The sequence below is a fragment of the Asterias amurensis genome, chromosome 4 (assembly GCF_032118995.1).
Source record: "Asterias amurensis chromosome 4, ASM3211899v1".
Taxonomy (NCBI): Eukaryota; Metazoa; Echinodermata; class Asteroidea; order Forcipulatida; family Asteriidae; genus Asterias; species Asterias amurensis.
In genome coordinates this window covers 18,505,997-18,531,709 of record NC_092651.1, presented here as the reverse complement: position 1 = coordinate 18,531,709, position 25,713 = coordinate 18,505,997, and the positions used below count along the sequence as shown (strand labels likewise).

Here is a 25,713-nt window from a genome sequence, read left to right as displayed (position 1 = left end):
GACAATGCCAAAATAAAGAAGGTAGTGGAGAAATGGAAACCCCACAAACACATGTGCTGGGTCGGTCGGAACAACGCCGATCAGAAGAGTAACTCGCTAGAGGAGGATCCCAGGATCCAACCATAGCCGAATGGAAGGGAAGGAGGCAATGCCAAAATAGAGACAGTAGTGGATCAATGGAAACCCCACTAATACCTGTGCCGGGTTGGTCAGACCAACGCCGAAAAAAGTATTTCGCTAGAGGAGGATCCCTGGATCCAACCATAGCCGAATGGAAGGGAAGGAGGCAATGCCAAAATAAAGAGGGTAGTGGACCAATGGAAACCCCACTATTACCTGTGCCGGGTCAGTCAGACCAACGCCTGACATAAGAGTATTTCGCTAGAGGTGGATCCCTGAATCCAACCATAGCCGAATGGAATGGAAGGAGGGAACGCCAAAATAAAGAGGGTATAGTGGATCAATGGAAACCCATACTATTACATGTGAAAATGAGTGCCAAGTTTTCAAGAATTTGTTCGTGCAGATACCAAAACATGGTATTGCTTGAGTGGAAAATCAAACCCTTATTGCCATTATGTTTTATAGTTGCGATAGCGTAACCCTCCTCTCGACGGCCGAAGGGAGGTGGGTTAGGTTATCGCAACTAAATGTACCAGGGCTGTACTCCTGCCAAGACCACCAAGCAAGGTGGAAGCATAAAAAGTGTTCTGGGTTCTTTTATGTGCACTACTTATCTTATTTTTTTATGAAGCCCCCCCCCCCCCCCCCACGAACCCTTCCCCCCTACTCTGTGACAGGTTGTAACGTGCTACAGGTTAACGTTAGCAGGATGCACCTGACCTGACAGGTTGTGATGTGATGATATGAGGTCCTAAGAAAAAGTGTAACATTGGTGTACAGAAGTGGGCTTTGGATTTACTATAATTTAGAATAATTTCTAACCATAGCCGAATTGAATGGAAGGAGGCAACGCCAAAATAAAGAGGGTAGTAGAGAAATGGAAACCCTATCACATGTGCTGGGTTGGTCGGACCAACGCCAAAAGAAGAGTGTTTCGCTAGAGGAGGACCCCAGGATCCAACCACAGCCGAATGGAAGGGAAGGAGGCAACGCCAAAATAAAGAGGGTAGTGGAGAAATGGAAACCCTATCACATGTGCCGGGTTGGTCGGACCAACGCCAAAAGAAGAGTATTTCGCTAGAGGAGGATCCCAAGATCCAACCATAGCCGAATGGAAGGGAAGGAGGCAATGCCAAAATAAAGAGGGTAGTGGATCAATGGAAACCCCACTAATACCTGTGCCGGTTTGGTTGGACCAATGCCGAAAAAAGAGTATTTTGCTAGAGGAGGATCCCAGTATCCAACCATAGCCGAATGGAAGGGAAGGAGGCAATGCCAAAATAAAGACAGTAGTGGATCAATGGAAACCCTACTATCACATGTGCCGGGTTGGTCGGACCAACGCCGAAAAGAAGAGTATTTTGCTAGAGGAGGATCCCCGGATCCAACCATAAATGAATGGAAGGGAAGGAGGCAATGCCAAACTAAAGAGGGTAGTGGATCAATGGACCCCACTAATACCTGTGCCGGGTTGGTCGGACCAATGTCGAAAAAAAGAGTATTTCCCTAGAGGAGGATCCCCGCATCCAACCATAGCCGAATGGAAAGGAAGGAGGTAATGCCAAACTAAAGAGGGTAGTGGATCAATGGAAACCCCACTAATACCTGTGCCGGGTTGGTCAGAGGATCCCAGTAGGATCCCAGTTTCCAACCATAGCCAGATGGAAGGGAAGGAGGGAACGTCAAAATAAAGAGGGTAATGGATCAATGGAAACCCCTCTGTCACCTGTGCCGGGTTGGTCGGACCAACGCCGAAAAGAAGAGTATTTTGCTAGAGGGGGATCCCAGGATCCAACCATAGCCGAATGAGAGAGAAGGAGGCAATGCCAAAATTAAGAGGGTAGTGGATCAATGGAAACTTCACTAACACCTGTGCCAGGTTGGTCGGACCAACGTCGAAAAGAAGAGTATTTCGCTATTTCCCAGGATCCAACCATAGCCGAATGGGAGGGAAGGAGGCAATGCCAAAATAAAGAGGGTAGTGGATCAATGGAAACTTCACTAACACCTGTGCCAGGTTGGTCGGACCAACGTCGAAAAGAAGAGTATTTCGCTATTTCCCAGGATCCAACCATAGCCGAATGGGAGGGAAGGAGGCAATGCCAAAATAAAGAGGGTAGTGGATCAATGGAAACTTCACTAATACCTGTGCCAGGTTGGTCGGACCAACGCCGAAAAGAAGAGTATTTCGCTAGAGGAGGATCCCAGGATCCACCCACAGCCGAATGTAAGGGAAGGAGGCAATGCCAAAATAAAGACAGTAGTGGATCAATGGAAACCCTACTATCAAATGTGCTGGGTTGGTCGGACCAACGCCAAAAAGAAGAGTATTTTGCTAGAGGAGGAGCCCCGGATCCAACCATAGCCGAATGGAAGGGAAGGAGGCAATGCCAAACTAAAGAGGGTAGTGGATCAATGGAAACCCATCTATCACCTGTGCCGGGTTGGTCGGACCAACGCCGAAAAGAAGAGTATTTCGCTAGGTCCGTCGGACTAACAACGGACAGAAGAGTATTTCACTAGAGGAGGATCCAACCATAGTCGAATGGAAGGGAAGGAGGCAATGCCAAAATAAAGAGGGTAATTGGGCAATGAAAACCCCACGGTCATCACATGCACTGGGTCCAACTGACTAACGTGGGGCAATGGAAACCCTTTGAGTTCATACCTATTCCTCCATGATTGGTGTTCCCAGTTTTTTTATGTGCAGTGACAGAATCCACTTGGTATTGTTTGGGTGAGAGATTACTTCCACAACATTTGCCTTTATGTTCTATAGTTGCGATAGCGTAACCCTCCTCCCGACGGCCGAAGGGAGGAGGGTTAGGTTATCACAACTACTTTTCCAGGGCTGTTTTTCTGCCTAGACCACCAAACAAGGTGAAAGCATAAGAAGTGTTCTGCGTTCTTTAATGTGCACTACCTATCTTATTTTTTTATAAAGCCCCCCACGAACCCCTTACCCCTACTCTCTGACAGGTTGTAACGTGCTACAGGTTATCATTAGCAGATGCACCTGACCAGACAGGTAGTGATGTGATGATGTGCCTCAACTAATGCATTATGAAATAGCTGTATGCAAACTTAAGTTATTCCTGTTAAAGGGGATGCACTTAGCTTACATGGTACAAAGAATTGGTAGCAGTCAACAACATCCCATGAAATAATATTGCTTAAAATTGGTATGTTTTTGAAAATGAGCAAAACAAATAGTTTTGATCTCGTGAGTTGCTTGATCAAAAGTAGTATGTGATTAAATTCAAGCACTTTAATTGTGATCTTTGCATTTTAAAACAACTAGTTCTTAGAACTTCAACAAATATTATACATTTTCACATGACGGTACAAAGATGGTATTGGTCAACAACTTCCCATGAAATAGTAGCATTGATTGAAATCCTATGTTTTGGAAAATGAGCAAAACAATAGGTATTGATCCTGTGAGTTTATTGAAAATAAAAATAAATAAGCCAAAGTTAATTTGAACACTTCAGAGGGAGCCGTTTCTGACAATGTTTTAAACCATCAACCTCTCCCCATTACTCATCACCAAGAAAGATTTTATGCTAACAACTATTTTGAGTAAATACCAATAGTGTCCACTGCCTTTAAACATATATCCTTTATGTGTATGTGTATGTCTTTGCTCGTTTGCCTTTTACAGTTGTTCAGTGATTTGTATTATCTTCTGTGCTTTTTTATATGTCCTCTCTTGCCTTAATGTATTTTGGGGATTTAGGAGACATACGCCTTTAGGCGATAGTTATTTTTGAAAACTTGTATGCTCTCCTGGGCACCCCACCGTTGTTTTACTTTGTTCTCTTAAATGTAGTTTTTATTGTTTGAATGACAGGAGTACCCGTCGTATGCGTCACATGAATTAAATGCGGGTTACGCAAAATGAATGAACTGTGTCGTGATTCATTCATTTGAGTGCATTGATGCATGTCAGTATAAAAGCAGCGTCCTTAGCAACAGCATCCAATTCAGACCGCTGCTTACTCTGCTGTAGTGTTAGTGTCGCATTTCGACAACATCGTATTTTATATATGATATTAGGTTCGCAATGTCAACTGATAAAGATCAACCCGCGTTCAAGAGAAACGATTTGATAAATTCAAAGAATATTTCAACCACAAATTGGAAAGCATTCAAATTTCCAGAAAAGACAGCTGATCAAGTTTAAATTATAAAGGAACTCACAAATAAATTGGAGGCAAAAGTAGTGACAAGACCCGTGATGTGAACTCGGTACAATTCCAAATCTGCGGAAAAGTCGGAATCGCCCACGATAAAATCAAGGCTGCCCTCGAGAAGATCAACATTCCAGCAGCCATTGAGGCACTTAAAGGAGCCGAAGGCATCATTGCAGAAAGAAAGAGAACAATCAAAATTGCAGACTGTAGCAATTGGCTAGCTGGGCCGCTGTACAAGAGCTAGACAAGACAGGAAATGATACAACACCAGAAGAGGCCAAAAGAATCATAGTAGATGAGGGTTGCATTAAAAGCATCAAAAGAAGAAAGAAGTTTAACCCATCTCCAGATAACCCTGAGTTAGGGTCGCATTTCGACAACAGCGTATTTTATATACAATATAAGTTCCACATAATTATGGAACATATAATGTTTTCTTTTTCTTCTGTTGGTTTTTTCAATTCTTTGTTGACAGGCATGTTGAAGGCTGACGTCTGCTAGAACTGCAGAATGCAAGGACACTGGTCCAGAGAGTGCCCGTTCCATATCAATAAGACCAAGACCTAGAGCCAGAGCTGCCCACTCACTCGACTACACCACAGCAGCCCTAAGTCAGCATTAAAGAAGAAAACATGTTTGACAAGTTTGTATATCTATTTAGAGGTACGGTGTGATTATTAATCATGTAAAACAACAGTCTTGAAATGTGATAAGTTTATAGTCAAAGAAGAGCCGCACAATTTCCGTACTAATTTTGTTCATCTCAATTGATCATGTTTGTGTTATGAATGGTTACAATATCTCGTTTTAGAAATGCAACCCCTTCGTCCTTCCGAATAAATCAGCGCTAAATGAGAAAGTTTTCGAAATAGTTTTCATCATGGAATTGATTTCATCTCAAATAATCGTAGAGAAAACAGAGCCCTCTTTCATAGCGGATCCCTTATCAGTAGCTTATCAAGCAACTGGTAAGAAACGATTGATTCTAGATTTAAGCAGATTTAACAAATTCATTCAAAAAACTTTAAACTAGAAGATTGGAAGGTTGCAAATTTTTCACAAGATTCTCTAGTGTTCTATTTCAACTATGTATGGTTACCATCACATCGGAATTTCACCACCAGTAAGTCTCAATACCTGCTGTTCTTGATCATTATGATCCATAATAAAATGTAAAAGCTGATGTTTATTTGCTTGGCAACCATCCTCTGTTAACTTGGATTTAGGAATGTAGTATATGAAAGGCCCGAATGTATTTAAGAAGCAAACTTGTTTTACAAGTTTGTAGATTTATTTGAGGTACGATGTGATTATTAATCATGTAAGATAACGGTCTTGAAATCTAATACGATTGATTAAGCAGACTGAACAAATTCGTTCTGAAACTTCAAACTAGACGATTGTAAAATAAGGTTGCAATTTCTTTCACAAGATTCTCTATAATTCGACTAAGTCTGGTTACCACCATATCAAAATTTTACCTAATGATGCAAAGTAATTTTTCACGGTTGTACCACCAGTAGTCTTATGCTGTTTTTGCTCATATATGATACATAAGAATGCGTAAAAGCTGACATTTTATTTCCTTGGTGGCTATCCTCTGTTTTTTGCTGATTTTGTGGTCTAGTTACTTAACTTGGATTAACGAAGGTATTATATGAGTCACCCGAATGCTTTAGAACAACAAAGAAATAAGTATTCCTTACTAAAGGGTCGTCAGTTTTTAATGATTTAGTTTTGTGCTTTACAAATAGATTGTACTCAACATGTTTTTCTTACTGTAAAACCTTTAAGATAAGTTAATCTCAACCCTTTTGGTCAAACTTCCCAATATGTCTTACTAAAGTGAAGCCCTGCAGGTTATAGGGCGGACTCAACTGTATTAAGAGTTTCCGTGAGATAGAAAGTCCACGGCGAAATATTGTGATTTTGGAAATTCTTCAGTAACTGATTTCCACCAGAGCCCACAGCCTGGAACCGTGCCCTACTACATCGAGAATATCATGACCACCCAACCCCGGTTTTAATTAGACGCATGATGCCCAACCATTGATCGTGACGAAGAGTTTGAGTCAACCACTGACCAACTTTATGGGGCTAGGCCTAAGGCCATACTTGAAGGACCGATTGGCGAAGTCTACAAGCAGGCAAGAGACATGAGTCAGGGCGTCCAGAGCAACTGAAAACAGCCAAAGATGTGCTCTGAATTATTGATTTAGTAGTGGATGAACCCTTGAGTTCAATCTATGGATGATGTAAATAACTTGTACTTGAGGTCGAAAGCAGAATCTTTGAGTTAAACATTGACAAGAAAAAGTTGTGATTTGTATACAGTTTCAACCAAGGCTTGAAAGAAGCACATTTGTTAGCTTAGAAGAAAGTTGTATATTTAAATTGAATTAATAGATTGTTGGTTTATTTAGCCAAACCAGGGCATAAGAAAATACCCCATGAGGTAAGAAAATATCCCATGACGTTACAAAATAACAAACTGTACTACATTTTCTGTACATTTCTGTAAATATTAAATCCCCTTATATAATTAAAGAGTATTGTTTATTTCAAGCTAAAGAATTGTGTTCATCACAAAATATGCAGCATGCAGCTTTTTGTTACTTTAAGATTTGCTGCTTTTATTTATAGATTTCAATGTATGGTTTGTCAGCAAATTTGCTTTTGGGAGTTGTCATGCTTGAGAAAGAATTCACTTTGTAAAATAAAGGGAAAATTCACAATAGTTGCCAGGGTCTGGCATTGACAACAGTCGTGAACTAGTGGATCAAGTTGGAGTATAGTCAGAGTTAGAGCTGGAAAGTGGGCAGATGATTTTCAAATCAAGATTAAGACGTGAGTTTGATAGTACCTCTAGAATATAGTCATCGGGCGTAGCTACAGCTACAGCAGACATATTTTGGGCAGCGACTTTTTGAAGACATTACTTTTGTAGTGGGCTATTTATTGAAGGCAGTGCCGAGTGCAATCATCTATTTGTGAGAATCGTCAGGGCCAGTGTTGCCGCTGTACAGATAAAATACACCATGATGTAGAAATCGTGGTTCTGAGGTCTTAGCTAAGAGTTTCCAAGTTTCGAGTTCCGACCTAAGAGTTCCGAGCCAAGAGTATTACTGAGTGTTGTTCTGGAAATTCATCCTGAGAAAGGCTTGAAAGAGAGAGAGAGAGAGACGAGAAGGCCAAACCGATCGAAGAAGCCAAGGTCGTGGCAAGTGAGCGGCCTTGACTAGCCTCACCCACACTTAAAGGCAGTGTTAGGAGCCAGCACCCAACTTGGTGAATCAAGATTGCTGTTATTAACTTTGATGGCTTACATGTAGATATGTATGGTTACTGTAGCCACTGAACTGGTTGGAAGTACTCAACTAATAATTATATTGTGATTGTATATAAATTTGTGAGGACTTGAAAGTATTAATCAACTGAATCGAATGAAAGTCTTCACTGGAAAGTAGTCTTGAAATTGTCTATATTCTTGTGTGAAGACTCCACTGAATCTGATACTAAGAATGTTTGTAAGTATAAATGACTGTAAATAATGATGTGTACAGAATTGTAAAGAAGAATACAGTGAAACTGAATTGAATTGTCTATTTAGTTTTGTCTGTTTGAATACCAAAATTATTGTGTGTGTAGCACCCCGGGTCACGTGCGTAGGGCGTTGGCAATCGATGTCACCATACTGAGATCGATCATGCCATTACATTCCAAACTCATTGAAGCATAATATCAAACTGCTGAAGCGTATACATAGTATATAAGCAAAAGGAATCTATGAGTCTCCAGTTCAGGTCTTTTTCAGTCGCTGAGTATACTTTAAAACATTTTATCAGAGTTAAACTAGTTTGTTACGACAAATTTCTAACGATGTCTATGCCCGAGCAACCTGGAAACTTGGACACTAAAGCCTTATTTGAGAAGTTCCAGCTCTACTTTAACTCAAAATTCGAGGCATTATCAAATAATAACAAACCCCAGGACAACACCGAGCTGAAAGTAATAAAGAACAAACAAGAAGCCCGGGAGCTCTCGAAGCCCGGTAACTCGGCACAGTAGGCTTTCTGCGGCGAGCTAGAGATTCTTCTCGCATGAATGAAGAACTCACTTCTACAAAAAAGCGACTTACAAGAAGTTTTTGATACCATCGTCAAAGCAGAAGATCTAATTACCGATCGCAAACAGAAGATCAAGATCGCAGACTCAAGTAAAGCCGGTTGGGTAACTGTCCAGCACTTGGAAAGCGGCGGCAAGAAAGATTAGTCGGTAGAGGTGCAAAAGAAAGTCCTAATCGAGCTGCAAAGACCCCACTTGTACCACCATTACTGCGAGTGATGAATTCATCTCTTATGAAAGGCTCCGTTCCTAAGGTTTGGAAACTCTCACAAATCACCCCAGTATTCAAGGCCGGCAGTCGCAACTGCGTTAGTAACTATCGACCCGTTGCATTAACATCAGTAGTTTGCAAGGTATTGGAAAGAGCAATAGCAGAAAATATTAATAACCATGTGAACTCTTTATGTCTGGTTAATGAGAAGCAGCATGGTTTCACAGCTAAGAAATCATGTGTTACCCAACTCATCAATGCAACTCATGACTGGGCAAGTATTCTCGACAAGCCTCATCCACCTCGACTTGACATCATCTTCCTAGACTTCAGCAAGGCTTTCGACCTCATGCCTCACCACATTCTTCTTAACAAGCTGGCTCGTAACTTTAACATTCGTGGCCCCATGTGGAACTGGCTGAAGTCCTTTCTCACTAATCGACAACAACGAGTTACCTACCGTGGAAGCGTCTCTTCTTGGGCACCAGTAGCATCTGGAGTTCCTCAGGGAAGTGTCCTCGGTCCGCTTCTCTTCAACCTTTTCATAAGTGACATCTCGAAAAACCTATCTGCAACCGCTCTTCTTTTTGCTGATGACACCCTCATTTACCGGCCAATCAAAACTCCAGCTGATGAACAATCTCTTCAGTCTGACCTTTCTATGCTCAATCAATGGAGCACAGAAAATGGTATGAGGATCAACAAAGAGAAATCAAAAGTGATGCATATGTCTCGCTGCAAAACTCCTAATGACGAGCATCTTCCTCTTTACACACTCCAAGGTAGTGCTCTTGGTGTCGTATCTTCATATAAATACCTCGGGATAACTGTTAACAACAAGTTGAACTGGAACGATCATGTCAATACTATTGTATCAAAAGCAAACAAAACTCTTGGTTTCATTTGGCAGATTGCTGGTGGGTCATCTTCACATGCTCTTCGGTGCCTTTACATATCGCTAGTTCTGCCTATCTTACAGTATGGATTACCAGCCTGGTACCCATACACTGCCACTTTATCAGCGAAGTTAGAAGGGGTACAACGTAGGGCAAGCAGAATGTGCATGAAGCAACGGCGAGGTGACATGTCTTATGAGGAACGGTTAAAATCACTCAACTGGATGAGCCTTCCTTACAGGAGACAGCAGCACATCATTGTTTTCACCATGAAGTCTTTGTTTGGGCTTATTGCCTGTGATGCCATAAAGTGTAACACTATAATCAACACCCGCCATTTAGACTTGACCACATTTCACCATCACTATGCCAGAACTCAAGCTCTTAAGTACACGCCAATTCATTCATTTCCTCGGTTATGGAGCAACTTGCCGTCATACTTAAAAGACTCACTTATCCTGGATACTTTGAATGTTTTTTGTAACAAATGATCTATTTACTACCATGACCTTCAATCCCAACAAACCTACTAGTTTTGTTTTGTTTTTGTTTTGTTTTTAGATCCGTTTATTTTCCTTTCATCTTGTTTATATAAATTTTGTTTTTTATTTGTTTATTCATTTATTTATTTATTTATTTATTTATTTATTTATTTATTTATTTATTTATTTATTTATTTACTACTTTATTTATTAATTGATTGTTTGATTGTTTGATATACTTATCTATTTATTTTTATTTATTTATATTTATTAATCCATTATTTATTATTTTGGATATATTTATGTTGGAAAAGAGCTCATTTCCGTTGCGTGTTATTTTATTTTTTGTTACTTATTCATTTACTGATTCACCTATTTGTTTAGCCATATATTGAATTTTCGTTAATGTTTTGTTGTTTTGTTGTTTTGATTGCTTTATTCATATTTAATCATCTGTTTATTGATGTAAGAGTTTAAGTGGAAAAGGTGATTGCTTTAAGATTAACTTTTTTGTTGATTGACCTAATTTTTGTTAAATCCATCCCTTCATTGAATTATTTGTTGCTTAATCTCTTTTTTACATGTACTTTTCTAATTATTTATTCATTCATTTGTTAATACTTTTTATTTGTTTGTTTTAATTAACTATTTATTTGTTTATTTATTTATTTGCTATTTGCTTGTCTAATTTCTGGTTTTGGTTTTGTTATTTTAATTTGTACTTTGTGTAAACAGATTATTTATATTAATATTTATTTATATTTATTATTATTTTCCAAAGAGAGTATTTTATATAGTGTGTTTGCTTCCCTGTGTGACTGGATTAACAGGCTTTCGAGCTACAGTGTTTAATTATACTTTTGTTGATCCTGGCCATCACATTAGGGTTGTTTTATAATTTCCTGTGCCCTTATTGTTTTTCTTGCTTTGTATTTACTTTTGAACATGTACTTATAATTATCTATTTGACATACTGTCTGCTTGTATTTGTATTTGTTTATTGGCCAAATAAAGAATAAGAATAAGAATAAGCAGCCCTGAAAGATTTGGAAGGAAGGAAGCTACAAAAAAGGTCTTCAAGCTTTTGTCAAGCCCAAGATGGGGCTTCGTACAGGCATTATTCTGCTGCTTCTGGTGAAAATAATATTTTTCGAGGTAAAACCCACTTACTGCGTTTTTCTTTGTAAAATTTCACAGTCGGCCGAATCCTGGCTTTATTCCCATGTTTTTCAATAAATTCGTAGAATATACTTGACTGCGTATCTGTGTGCTTATTTTGGTTGTTCATAAGGGTAAAACTGTTTTTCATGCATATGAGCGTAGCGAAGGAACACAAAAATTTTATTTTCTTTCGTTGTTGTAAGAAGAATAGTGTAATATTAATAAGACACACATTTCCGGGTATTAGGCAACGCTATAATCAGTAAAACTAAGAAATATCTTGACAGTGACGAACCAGGAGCTAAGAAAGAAATCAAGGGTGCAGGATATTATCAAGACGATCAAATCAAAAAAGTGGAGATGGGCAGGCCACCTAGCAAGGAGGCATGACAAGAGGTGGGCATGTAAAACAACCAACTGGACTCCAAGAATGTGGACAAGAAATAGAGGGCGACAAAACAGAAGATGAAGAGATGAACTAAGTTCACACAGGGGCATTGCTTGGCAACAACAGCGCTGAATAGAGTGAGATGGAGATTTGGTGAAGAGGATTTCCTCCTGCAGTGGAGTGAAACACTCTAGACAACGACGATACCACTGATTATACATGTATTCTTCAAAGTTTCATGACTCTGCTTAAAAATTGCAACCAGCAAGCTATGTACTTCCATTAACAGGATTTCTGAAGTTCAATTCTGCTTTAATCCAGGGTGCACAGCAAACTTTGTTCATGTATAACATCTCCAAGCTTTAAATGAAAACCATGCAGTAGGAATGATTCTGGTGTCTAATTCTGCTTACAAATTCAAACCAGGGTGAGCAAACTATTGTACTTTCATTATTTTTAAGACACTAGTTAGCCACTAGGCAGGGTTTCCAAATTGAAACCGGATCCCATGAAGAGCCAGACACCTCCAGAATGATTCACCATGGCGTGGTATTTTCAGCATTATGATAACCTACCCAACAATTTTGTTTCTTCATGTTACAGTGTACTTCCACAAGTATTTATAAATTTGCACAAGACTTATATGGTGTAAATATGGTAATGGTCAACAACTTTCCTTTGACTAGTATTGCTTGAACCAAATAGTTTTGATCTTATGAGTTGTTTGATAATAACTTTAATTAAGTTATTTACCTCATTATACAACTACAAGAGTTTTTAAGAATTAGTATAACAACTAGTTTTGATCTTGTGAGTTGCTTGATCGACATTAACATTAAAATTAATAACTTTAATCAAGTTATTTGCCTTATAAAAAAACAAGTTGTTCTAGTCATTGAAATTATAAATTACCAATATCGTCCTTGTGCTCTAAGTTTGTATGTTGAAGTTGACAAATTTTCATAAAAAATGAATTCCTCCAAGTTCCTGTTTTGTTCATGGCTTATTTTTCTTCTATTAGTTTTTGTGAACAGTATTTCATTTAATTGTATTGTGCACTACTGTTGCATAAGGAAATTTATTCCATTGTTCCAGTTCTCCAAACAACTGTAGCTATTTATAATTTGGGTTGTAGCTTAATTTGGGACATTTTTAAAAACTGATTTGTTGATGATAAACTGAATTAATAATTTTTTGCCAGGGAAGAAATAGAGTAACTGGGTGGTGTATTTTCTACTCTAGATGGCAACATGCATTCCTTGTTATGAAAAAGGTTCAAGTAGAGGCCCTTTAAAGCATCAACACTGTACTAGTTCATGTTTCTTGGTTGTATGTGTGTTGAGAAAACATGTTTTAAATAATTTATATCGTAGAGACCATAACAGATAATACATCAACAAACAAATGAAATGGTTACATTCTGCGGCTAAAAGAATATCACAATAATCAACATCACGGTGATAAAACCCACATGATATTACTTGGGTAGGAATGAAATCCAAAACTTTTGGTACATAATTGTTTTAGATTACAAAAAGAACAGTTTAGTTATACATCTTCAAAAACTTCATCAATAGTAAGCAGGTATGTTAAAATTAATTTTCATAAAGGATACATTATGATGTGAGACAATGGAGAATGGTGTCATATCCTCATTCTGCTGTAAACTGCAGTCTTGATAAAACGGCAACGGCAGCCATGGCAACTGTCATTAATCATAATGTGTGTCACTGTCAATAAGACTGTCAACGGGCCCAGGTCCTAACCATTTCTGACTGCCACCCCTTAAGAAGTAAAATGACATCCTTGAATGTTCAGAAAGATCAAAAGAATGTATGAACAAGACTCTTTGAACTCTTAAAAGTGTCGAAGTCGCAAAAAGTAAACATTTTTGTCCGGGCTGACTCCATTGTTTACCTTAACGCCGTGGTTACTGCATGCAACTTACACGGCAAGTCCGGAGCTCCCGTGCGAGAGTTCCGGACTTGCCTTGAATGTCCTCATGAAGTTTCTCGATCTGCTGTATTTTACAACATTCAGTAAAAAGTGTTTTCAGCTACTAATTCCCTGACATGGGTATTTAAAATATCTAAAGCCAAACCCTTAAAAAGTGGCAGTCAAATGGAGACGGTCATCGCAGGGCATACGTTCAATCTTGAAGGACCCCGGCCATTTTGTCACTGATTTCTAATCTGTACACAGCGCCCGGTTGCTGATTGGTTTCCAAGACCGAATCTGCATATCAATAGTAAATGGCTTTTGTGTTTTTGGGTGGACCCCGGATTGAAATTGTATGCCCATGTCCGAATTAGTTGAAGTAGTATAGGATGGCCTTACCGTGCCAAAGTTAATATCAGTGGTTTACGGCAACTTCAAAATGAAACTCAATGGTTTTTACTTTTTATTTTCCAGGGAGCTGAGACTAGAAGTTGAATGGTCCCTGAAAAAAAGCGAACATCCCCTAAGTTGCACAGTCCATGTTTTTTATTACGCTTTTATTCATTTGGTTATTTAAAGGGAGTGGCACTTATGGTAGTTACTCAAAATATAATTACTATCAATAAACCTTTCTTGATTACGAGTAACGGGGAGAGGTTGATGTGATAAAACATTGTGAGCAACAGCTCCCAAGTGACGTCGTTTTCGAGAAAGAAGTAATTTTCCACGAATTTGATTTTGAGACCCCAGATTTAGAATTTGAGGTCTCGAAATCAAGCATCTGATAGCACACAACTTCGTGTGACCATGGTGCGACAAGGGTGTTTTTCTTTCATTAACATCTTGCAACTTCGACGACAGATTGAGCTCGAATTTTCACAGGTTTGCTATTTTATGCATTTGTTGAGATACACCAACTGTCAAGACTAGTCTTTGAAAATTACCAAGTGCCTGATGTCTTTATTTGTTTAGATATGTACGCAAACAACTCTACAAATTAGTGAGGGATGTTTGTTTTCTGTACATCAAAATTACCGCTGTCGTAGTGCGTTTCAATGGGGAACTAATCTTTGGGGCGAGTTATTCAAAAAAGTGAACCGAAATTTTTAAAAAAATTGTTAAATTTATGGTTTTGTATTTCAACAGTAAATTTAATGACCTAATGCAAAACGTGTAACTCGCACTTAGCCTCGGTATTTGCGGCTCATTTTCAAACAATTTCGTAATTCATTATCCTTTGTTTGTTTGCTTTCCAATCATTTATAGCTATACAATGTTAATATTACCTAATAAAAATGTTTAGGTTACGGCTTAAATTCCAGTATTCGTTCGAATAAAATAACAGATTCACCTTGAGAAATTAGCAAACTTTAATTGACTTTATTTTCACCACGCGAGCGCCCTCACTTGCCAGGTGTGTGCCAATCAAGTTATCGGTCGGGGAGGGGCTTAACTTTTTTTGGGAGGGGGTGAAATCTAGTCTTTTGTGACCAAGCCTTCAGCAGCACTTTCTGCTACACGGCTTTATGAAATTGATTCCAAATATATTAAGGGTCCTGTCTATTGTTCACCTATTGTTCCCTTAAAGCCATTGAACCCTTTCGGTACAGGAAAAAAAAAAGTTCACAGATTTACAAATAACTGACAGGGTTACAGAAGGTAGTGGTGAAATACTTCTCTTGAAATGTTATTCCATGAAATGCTTTACTTTTCGAGAAAACAGTAAAACAACATCAATTCTCGTTACAGATTTATTTTAAACACATGTCATGACACGGCGAAAGGCGCGGATACAAGGGTGGGTTTTCCTGTTATTTTCTCCCGACTCCGATGACCGATTAAGCCCAAATTTTCACAGGTTTGTTATTTGATATAGAAGTTGTGAAACACAAAGTGTGGGCCTTGGACAAAACTGTTTACCGAAAGGGTCCAATGGCTTTAAAATTTCCTTGAGATCATTTATTGTTCCTATTGAGATTGCCTTTTGTGGGATCCATTGTAATTAGGACCTACATGCTCAACGTAAGGATAGACACACACATACAGCTTAGTTGCATTCACTACATTTACATCTTTTGCACTTAAACTTTTACACATTCTTTAATACTGTAAAAAGCACTGCGCCGACTTTGTGTAGGCCTAAGTTCCCATATAAAGTGGAAACTTCGTATTAACACACCCTCACATATGGAAGGCACTTATTACTAAACTCCACAGCGGTTCGGCCCATCGGAGAATACCCAAGCGTTACAACCAGGTCCTAGTGGTTAGTCCACTATTATGTAACAACTCCCCAAACCTGCTGCTACAAATGTACCTGATAAAGAGGTCTGAAGCAGTGATTGCATCTTTTAAACATGAAAATATAAACCAGGTCCCAGTGGTTAGTCCACTCTTATGTCACAACTCCCCAAACCTGCTGCTACAAATGTATCTGATAAAGAGGTCTGAAGCAGTGATTGCATCTTTTAAATTTGAAAATATAAACCAGGTCCCAGTGGTTAGTCCACTCTTATGTCACAACTCCCCAAACCTGCTGCTACAAATGTATCTGATAAAGAGGTCTGAAGCAGTGATTGCATCTTTTAAACATGAAAATATAAACAACCAGGTCCCAGTGTTTAGTCCACTCTTATGTCACAACTCCCCAAACCTGCTGCTGAGGTCTGAAGCAGTGCTTGCATCTTTTAAACATGAAAATGTTGCGAGGGGGATCATCGCGAACTGTGCCGGAATGTTCCGAGAGCACACGAAAAGTTCCGTATCGCTGTTAAGATTAGTTTTTATTGCCTTCCCTCACATATGGCAGTTATGGGGAAACTTTTGTTGCTTAATTATTCCTCTTTTAGTATACTAGTGAGAAATTGCCGCTCTCAAAAACCTTGTTACTTTAGAAAGAGCCGTCTCTCACAATGATTTATACTATCAACAGCCAAGTAAGTTTTATATTGACAATTAATTTTTAACTTAGTAATTACAAGCGTCCAGTGCGTTTAGGCACTGAATTACAACAGGCCAGGACAGGGTCATTGGGAGTAAAACCATGTTAATACAAACTCAAATCCGACAAGAAACACCTTATTTTGATAACCGATGTCATAAGTTTCGTTTATTATTTTGCTCTGCTGCAAAACACATGATAATGTCAGTTCATTGATTCACACTTCTTATGAAATATATGTTGAATGAATGGCTAGAACCTTCACACAGTCATATTGTGCAATTTAATGTCTATCATAAATATTACATTAAAATCTCAATCAATGACAACACTGCTATTAACATTCTTAAAAAATACTATTTTGTACATCCATTCATTTCACAGACATTTTCCAATTGTCATCACTGCTATACTAAATTCATGTTCATGTTATTTATATTGTGACTAATGGATCACCCTCTGACTGCAAATTGATAATGAAAATCTGTTTATTGTTCAACTCCAAGTTTTGATTTCTACATAAGAGCTAATAATTAAAGTTAGTTGGACACCTTTGGTTATTGTCAAAGATCAGTATTCTCACTTAGTGTATCCCAAGAGAGATATGCATAAAATAAAAAAACCTGTGAACATTTAAAAGAGAATAATGAAAGAAAGAAAAACACTCATGCAGAAATTTGTTTGCTTTCATCATTGACATTAATCGACCTTTCTGGTAACTTCATTGTCTACTTCTCCTAACCCTTAAGCACATATGATGTTTCTGGTTTAGTGGAGCAAAAGGTTTCTGAGTGCCCAACCTGTGTTTCCAATGTTTCAAAATCATACCTTTAAAATGTTGTTAGAATGAATTCAACACAAAAGGTATGTTGAGCTGTTATAACATCAATAAATAATTTCAAAGGTTCAGAAGAACACACCTTCCCTCTTGACAGTATCTCATAAAGACAGCACGGCAACTTAGTTGACAAAAATAAAGGAAGGATTTGGGTTTTGTTTTCTCACTCAAAGGATCACTATGAAAAAATATTCCTGTGGAACTTAGGGTCCAGTCTATACGGTCAATGTCAAATCATTTTTCAAATGTGTGTCTGAATTAACAGAGAATGGAAAAGGTGTCTTTATTGATCACAATTGTCAATTTGTTTTCATCATGGGTGAGATAAACTGAAAACCAAAATATTGTTTTTAAATAACTAGTCTTCAAGTCTTAAATTTTTATTTTAAATGATGTGTTCATGAGAAGTTCAGTTTTAAAAACCCACAAACCAAAACAAAATATCAACAACGATGGTAATTGTTGTCTTTGTTTTTTTTTCCTAGTTAAATATATGTGTAATAAATTTGATTTATTATTATCTAACTGGGTTTATGTGGATTTCTAAATTGACCTATTTGGCAGCCAACTTCTGCTTGAGGCTCTCTGGCATCTCTGGTGGTGGTGGGCGGGGCAGACGGAAGTACACTTTATTATAACCGAGTCATAGATGAACCATTGTACAGCAGTAAGGGTACCAACCAAACCCTTCCACAAACCTATAAGGACAAGAAAAGAGATCAAGCAGAGACTGGATGAATTGAATTATGAACATCTGGATTATTAATACAAGTCTGGATACTAACCGAGACAATACATGTCAGGATTTTCAAATGAATGAATAGTAAAAGGCCCAGTGCCGCAATAAACCTTTTTGAGATATGGTGGCCACTATAGGAGTGCACTGTCTGGTTTGGGTGTATACAGACAGATTTACACAAACCATACAGTGCTTATAGTAGTGTGTCCACCATATCTCAAAATGGCTTATGAAACCCCTTGCTATATTTTATTTATTAAACCATGAAACAAACTGACAGAATAAATACTCCCTCCCACTAAATGTCAATGTAAAAACACAAATTGAAAAAAACTAATGTCCCCATCACAAGCATGACACCATGCGTACAAAGTTGACCAAATGCCTTGACACCTTCACTTGAATCTAACATCAACAAAGAACATGTTGATGCAGATGGGTGGTGAACGTCGAGCCATAAAGAGGTCATCACAATATGTACTATTTTGCTCATAGCGGAGGTATTCTACTCTTACACACCAATGACTCAAGCACTCCCATGGAACACAACATTAATAGTGTTGCTGAATGGCTCTACAGAAAGTCACCCATTACATGATAACTAAACTGTAATACCATCCCAAGAGCGGATCTAAGGAAGTGTGTGAGGTACATTCATGCAATAAAAACCAAGGTCCACAACCCTGTCATACTTTGTAGAAAGTACCTAATACTAAGAGTAAAATGCATCTTGCACCACCCTTCCCTCCCCTCCTTAGACTCTAGCACGATACATGTTCACGAGGCGAGTAAGAACAAAGTCTGGTACAGGATTGCGGACTCTGTGCAATACACAGCAAATAGCTAATGAAAATAAAAACATGCAGGCAACTCAAACTTGTGGTTGATTTGTCCAACCCTGTGTGCATTAGGACTATTCTCTGCACAATTTTATATAAGTTAAGAGTTGACAGCTAGTACAACAAGTGTTAATGAAAATTTCAGGATATCGAAAAAAGAAAAAAAAATCACTTACCAATGTAACCGACTAAGAAGGTGACCACAAGCTGTTCTGATTTGGAGCAGTCGGAGCGTGGCTTTGGGACTACATTTTTGTACAAGAACTCTACATGTCTCTCAAAGCAAGCAAACTTCATCATTGTGTATGGGATTTGCCTTAATAGAATCTATGGGAGAAAGGTTTAGAAATATTCTTTAAACTCGCATCGAAGTTTTGAAACAAATCATACACACCAAACAGTAAACTGTTACAGAACTAAACAAAACAAATCAAGTTTTCTTGCCTATGGGTCTGGAATGGTATGGCCATTGCCAATTTCATGAAGCACAGAAACCTGCTAAGCACAAGAAAAGAAGGCTAAGCAAATACACGTTACCAGCCAACATTCCATGATGTTCTGGTGGTGCCACTGGTTCAACCCATAACTATTGCTTAGCAAAGAAACTGGTTCAACAATTTTCTGCTAAAAAGCTTGATGAGATTTGGCCTTTGTCCAATATAAAAAAAACTATTATAAAATTCTAAATGAGCTATCCTCTAATACCTTCCATGGCCCAAAGCTTTGGTTTAACCTCCCTTAATGTATTTGTGAATCCTGGCATTGTTTGAATGCGCACCTTGACTGCTTCCATCGGTGACAGTGCAATGTCAGCAAAGAACTCTGCTCTTGCGGAGGCTGTTAGGTACAACGATGTTCCATAGACAAGTATGTTCCTCACCCAATAAGTTGATGTAAAGCGTCTGTCATGAGAAGAAACAAAAAGTTAAATCTAGTTTACCTTTAATCATTTTGATAACACACTTAACACATCTTGTCAGTGTGGGATAGGTAAACCAGCAAAAGTTTGAGATTTATTGAGCATTTTGTAAGTTTGGGTTTTTGGGCCAAAATTATAAAAAATCTGTGATGCCGGCATCACAAAATTTTCAGATTTCGGGTCAACAAATTTTGGGTGATTTTATGGTTTCAAATGATACAGAAAGTACTACTGAACACATTAAATCAGTGTGGGATGGGTAATCGAGCAAAAGTTTGAGATTTATTGAGCATTTTGGAAGTTTGGGTTTTTGGGCTAAAATTTAAAAAATCTGTGATGCCAGCATCACAAAATTTTCAGATTTCGGGTCAACAAATTTTCAGTGATTTTATGGTTTCAAATGATACAGAAAGGACTACTGAACACATTTTGTCAGTGTGGGATAGGTGAACGAGCAAAAGTTTGAGATTTATTGAGAATTTTGTAAGTTTGGGTTTTCGGGCCAAAATTATAAAAATCTTTGATGCCGGCATCACAAAATTTTCAGATTTCGGGTCAACAAATTTTGGGTGATTTTATGGTTTCAAATGATACAGAAAGAACTACTGAACATATTTTATCAGTGAGGGATGGGTAATCAAGCAAAAGTTTGAGATTTATTGAGCATTTTGTATGTTTGGGTTTTTTGGCCAAAATTAAAAAAATCTGTGATGCCGGCATCACAAAATTTTCAGATTTCAGGTCAACAAATTTTGGGTGATTTTATGGTTTCAATTGATACAGAAAGGACTACTGAACACATTTTATCAGTGTGGGATAGCTAATCGAGCAAAAGTTTGAGATTTATTGAACATTTTGTATGTTTGGGCTTTTGGGCGAAAATTATAAAAAATCTGTGATGCCGGCATCACAAAATTTTCAGATTTCGGGTCAACAAATTTTTGGTGATTTTATGGTTTCAAATGACACAGAAAGGACTACTGAGCACATTTTGTCAGAGTGGGATAGGTAAACGAGCAAAAGTTTGAGATTTATTGAGCATTTTGTAAGTTTGGGTTTTTGGGCCAAAATTAAAAAAATCTGTGAGAGGTCGAAATTAAGCATATTTTCATTTAAGGGAACAAAATTCCTCCACCTCGCCCAACACCTCAAGAAGGTGCACAAGATACTTGATGCCAAGAAAAGGATGTATGAGCTGGGGAGGGTGAGACAAAAGTAAGTAACTTCATGGTATTACTCTACTTCCAAGCAAAGTACAGACAATTGGTGCTTATTTAAATAATTGGAAAATGCAACAAAATGGTTTTTAAAATCCTGCAATCTTGTGTGTGTGATGTGTGCATGGGGCTGATTTCGAGCATCTTTTATATGTACTCGAGTACAAACACTATAAGCCTAGATATGAAGATATGAAAATCACATGGCAATTGGTAAAACTTCAGCAGAGGTCGAAATTAAGCATATTTTCATTTAAGGGAACAAAATTCCTTCATCTCGCCCAACACCTCAAGAAGGTGCACACGATACTTGATGCCAAGAAAAGGATGTATGAGCTGGGGAGGGTCAGACAAAAGTAAGTAACTTCATGGTATCACTCTACTTCCAAGCAAAGTACAGACAGAAGTATATCGATTCTCATCATTTTAACAGCCTCTACGATCTTTTATTTTGGATGATGACAGAAGAGGACACAAACCTTTAATTAAACCGCACAACACAACACTTATTAATTGTACCTACATGTACACAATAATAACAATGTGACTGGAATGGACAACCAAAAGCAAATAGTCATCTCACAGCCAATCATCTAGAGACCACCCTCATCATCAGTGTACATGTACATCCTCTAAAAATCACAAGAGGGAATATGGAGGTTAGAGGTTAGAGTGTATGGTACATACCAAGTAGAAGCATTCCACATATTTAATTGTTTCCAAATACACAGACAAAGACCGAGCCTTGTTTGATTGTATCCAGTTCAAATAACCTACCAGTAATAATTAACAGTAAACTTAATAAATTTTGTATTTAAAGAGAGCCAATAACCAAACCCAAAAGAAGCAAGAAGAAGATTTACGAGAGAAAGTTGGCGGACTGTCCAGTCCCTGGCTGCTACGGCAAAGGACTAAAGCGGGTGGACTGCCACCTTTGGTATAAACACAAAATGGATGTGAGTATTCATATAATAGTGGATTGATTTGAGCTTGATACAAGAATATATTGCTTGAGCTATGACAATATTGGACGAGCCCAAGACGAGTCCAATATTGTCATAGCTCAAGCAATTTATTCTTGTATCACACGAAAACTAAGCCATATAATATTATTATTATTATCAATATCAGGCTGACTAGCGAAATTATAAAATTTGACTTATCTCAGTAAATGTTCCAATCATGTCACATTGGCCGCCATCATCGCTGAAGTCGAACAATGGAAATGACACACGTGTACGTGCTGCGCACAATAATCCAACAATATTGTTTCACTAAACAGTCAAGGTTCCCAGAAGACAGAGCAATACGAAAACAATATTGACTGTCATCCGGGTACTTGCAGTAGAGATATTAAAAACGCTGATTTACTGTACCACTCTGAAGCCTCATATAGATAATAGTAGACATTACTGAGTTTTAAACATTACTGACAACTTTTAATTACAAATGGAATGTTCAATAGCCATCGAAATGAACTGTAACATTTGGCAAGGGAACAGGGCTGCAAGGGAATACTTCTGATTATTGGATTGTGTGCACACTGGTATCATTCAACAATTATAAAAACTTCAAAACCATTCCTCAAAATATGTTCTTATCAATGTCATATAACGTTGGGACATGCAGCTTAAAGGAACACGTTGCCTTGGATCGGACGAGTTGGTCAAATCAAAAGCGTTTGTAACCGTTTTTTATATAATGCATATGGTTGGAAAGATGTTTTAAAAGTAGAATACAATGACCCACACAAGTTTTCCTTAAAATTGCGTGGTTTTCCTTTTACTGTACAAACTAACACGATTGGCCATTTATGGGAGTCTAAAATTTGACTCCCATAAATGGCTGACCACGTTAGTCGACGAGGTAAAGGGAAACTGCGATTTCAAGGCATGTTTGTGTGGATCATTGTATTCTTCTTTAACAACATCTTTCTACTCACATGCATTTTATAACAAATGGTTACAAACGCATTTCAAGACCAACTCGACCAATCCTAGGCAACGTATTCCTTTAAGGCTGGAAGTGAAATGCTCCAAGCCGCTTGATTATGTTAAATGTGCATTTAGACATCTGGAAAGATGCCTGCATTTGATTGTTCCTCTTCTTGCCATTCAATCTCCTGATGGATAAATTTGTGTTTCTCAGATGAACTTAAATATTTCTTCTCAAGTTTCCAACTTTGTGTCTTTATGTGCAGTCAAAGGAATTCAGGTACACGCACAATGCACTATAACTCCTTCTACAGCACAAGTCTTGCTGTGAAATGTTTGATAAGTTAAATGTCCATTTACATGTTCACGAAAGTAGATGCATTTTTTATCTCTTTCCCTGCTATTCAATTTCTAGATGGCAGCTTTTGTGTTTTTCAGATGTTTCCAACTTAGTGTCCATTGCACTCGTAGGAATTCAGGTACACATATAATGTACCATAACTCCTTCTACTGCACAAGTCCCATTTAGTCTTGCTGAAATGTTCCAAATAGTTTGATGAGTTCAACATCTATTTACATATCCACGAAAGTGACTGCTTTGTTTAATATCATTCCTACTCAATCGGCTAGATTCTGCTTTTGTGTTTCTCAGATGTTTTTAACTTTTTGTCTTTTTATGCACCCGGAGGAATTCAGGTACACGTACAATGCACCATAACTCCTTCTACTGCACAAGTCCCATTTAGTCTTGCTGAAATGTTCCAAATAGTTTGATGAGTCCAACATCTATTTACATATCCACAAAAGTGACTGCTTTGTTTAATATCATTCCTACTCAATCGGCTAGATTCTGCTTTTGTGTTTCTCAGATGTTTTTAACTTTTTGTCTTTTTATGCACTCAGAGGAATTCAGGTACACGTACAATGCACCATAACTCCTTCTACTGCACAAGTCCCATTTAGTCTTGCTGAAATGTTCCAAATAGTTTGATGAGTTCAACATCTCTTTACATATCCACGAAAGTGACTGCTTTGTTTAATATCATTCCTACTCAATCGGCTAGATTCTGCTTTTGTGTTTCTCAGATGTTTTTAACTTTTTGTCTTTTTATGCACTCAGAGGAATTCAGGTACACGTACAATGCACCATAACTCCTTCTACTGCACAAGTCCCATTTAGTCTTGCTGAAATGTTCCAAATAGTTTGATGAGTTCAACATCTCTTTACATATCCACGAAAGTGACTGCTTTGTTTAATATCATTCCTACTCAATCAGCTAGATCCTACTTTTGTGTTTCTCAGATGTTTTTAACTTTTTGTCTTTTTATGTACTCGGAGGAATTCAGGTACACGTACAATGCACCATAACTCCTTCTACTGCACAAGTCCCATTTAGTCTTGCTGTTAAATGTTCCAAGTAGTTTGAGGAGTTCCGTGTCTATTTACATATCCACGAAAGTGACTGCATCATTCTATCATTCATCTTGCTACTTGCTACTCAATCTCTAGATCCTACTTTTGTGTTTCTCAGATGTTTTTAACTTGGTGTCTTTTTATGCACTCGGAGGAATTCAGCTACACGTACAATGCACCATAACTCCTGCTTCTACAGCAATAATCCATCTAGAGCTCTTATTTCTAAATGAGATGAGATTTCCGAATTTCATAGCTTCCAGGGAGTATTTCCTTCAACAAATATTATCCACAGATGATCCATCTAGATCACCACATTTAACTTTTCTTACACATATTTAAGTTGTCAGTGAGATGAGATTTCTAAATTTCTAGCTCCAATGGAGTATTTTTTGAAGCGATTCTTAATCTACAGACAATCCCTCTAGGCTCCACATTGAATTGTCGTAAAACATTTTTTTGAATAGGGCTTGTGGAATATTAAGTTCTCAGTGATGAGATAAGAATACAAAATTCTTTAGGAGTCCAACATAGATGAATTGTTCCAGAGTATCTACTGCATAATAGTTTTTGTACTTAATAACATCACTGCTTTTAATGGAGACTTGAGAAGATGAACTCGCAAGGACTTTAAACCCTGTACTTCATATGTTAGTGATAATAAAGGTGAGGTTTGTGACAGCACCAAGTGAATATCTTTTTACAGTTGTGTTGGTTCTGAAAAAACAGAACCATCCCTACTTAAAAAAGATTCCAGGCCTGATTATTCATGGAGGCAACGAAGGCGATTGCCTCCATGCAACTGGTCATTGCCTTGGTACCCAATGAAATGCTCCTGTAGAAATTTACAAAATCCTCATACAGGGAGCCCTTTACCAAGGAGAAAATGCCTTGGTGCCCCCGCCCTTTCAAAAACGAAGCATACAGGGCTGAGATTAACCCACAGTGATACCACAAACCTCACATAATTATCAAAGCTGACATCTGCCCAGAAACATATCACCAATCAGGTTACGGTTTTTGACAAGGCAATCTCAACTCCCCCCTGCCTTATACCTCAAAAATACAGTGAAGCCTCCACACCATCCTTTACAGAAAGCTGGGGCATATTAGGCAAGAAGGCTTGCACTATGGCGTGTCAAACGTTGCAATATTCGGTATGTAAAATGTATGTGCGATGTTTCTCATATATATGCGATGACTGTCACACATGTGCGATATTCGTTTTTTTGTATGCAATGCACTAATTTGTAATATATGTGCGATAATTTGCAATATAAGGGTTGATAATTTTATAATAAATATTATATGCGAACATGCGATTATTGTTTAATATATGCGCTACTTTATAT

General features: G+C 38.0%; 1 long non-coding RNA gene and 1 other non-coding gene across 2 annotated transcripts; both read right to left on the bottom strand.

The window, feature by feature from the left end:
* Positions 1 to 16,621: 16,621 nt before the first annotated feature.
* Positions 16,622 to 21,708, bottom strand: LOC139936546 (uncharacterized). Its single transcript, XR_011785970.1, has 4 exons — positions 21,537 to 21,708; positions 19,583 to 19,779; positions 19,054 to 19,204; positions 16,622 to 17,997 (listed from the first exon to the last, which is right to left on the bottom strand). It is a non-coding gene; the product is annotated as an uncharacterized lncRNA (long non-coding RNA).
* Positions 18,500 to 18,684, bottom strand: LOC139936775 (small nucleolar RNA SNORA53). The gene has a single exon (XR_011786029.1). It is a non-coding gene; the product is annotated as a small nucleolar RNA SNORA53 (small nucleolar RNA).
* Positions 21,709 to 25,713: the final 4,005 nt, after the last annotated feature.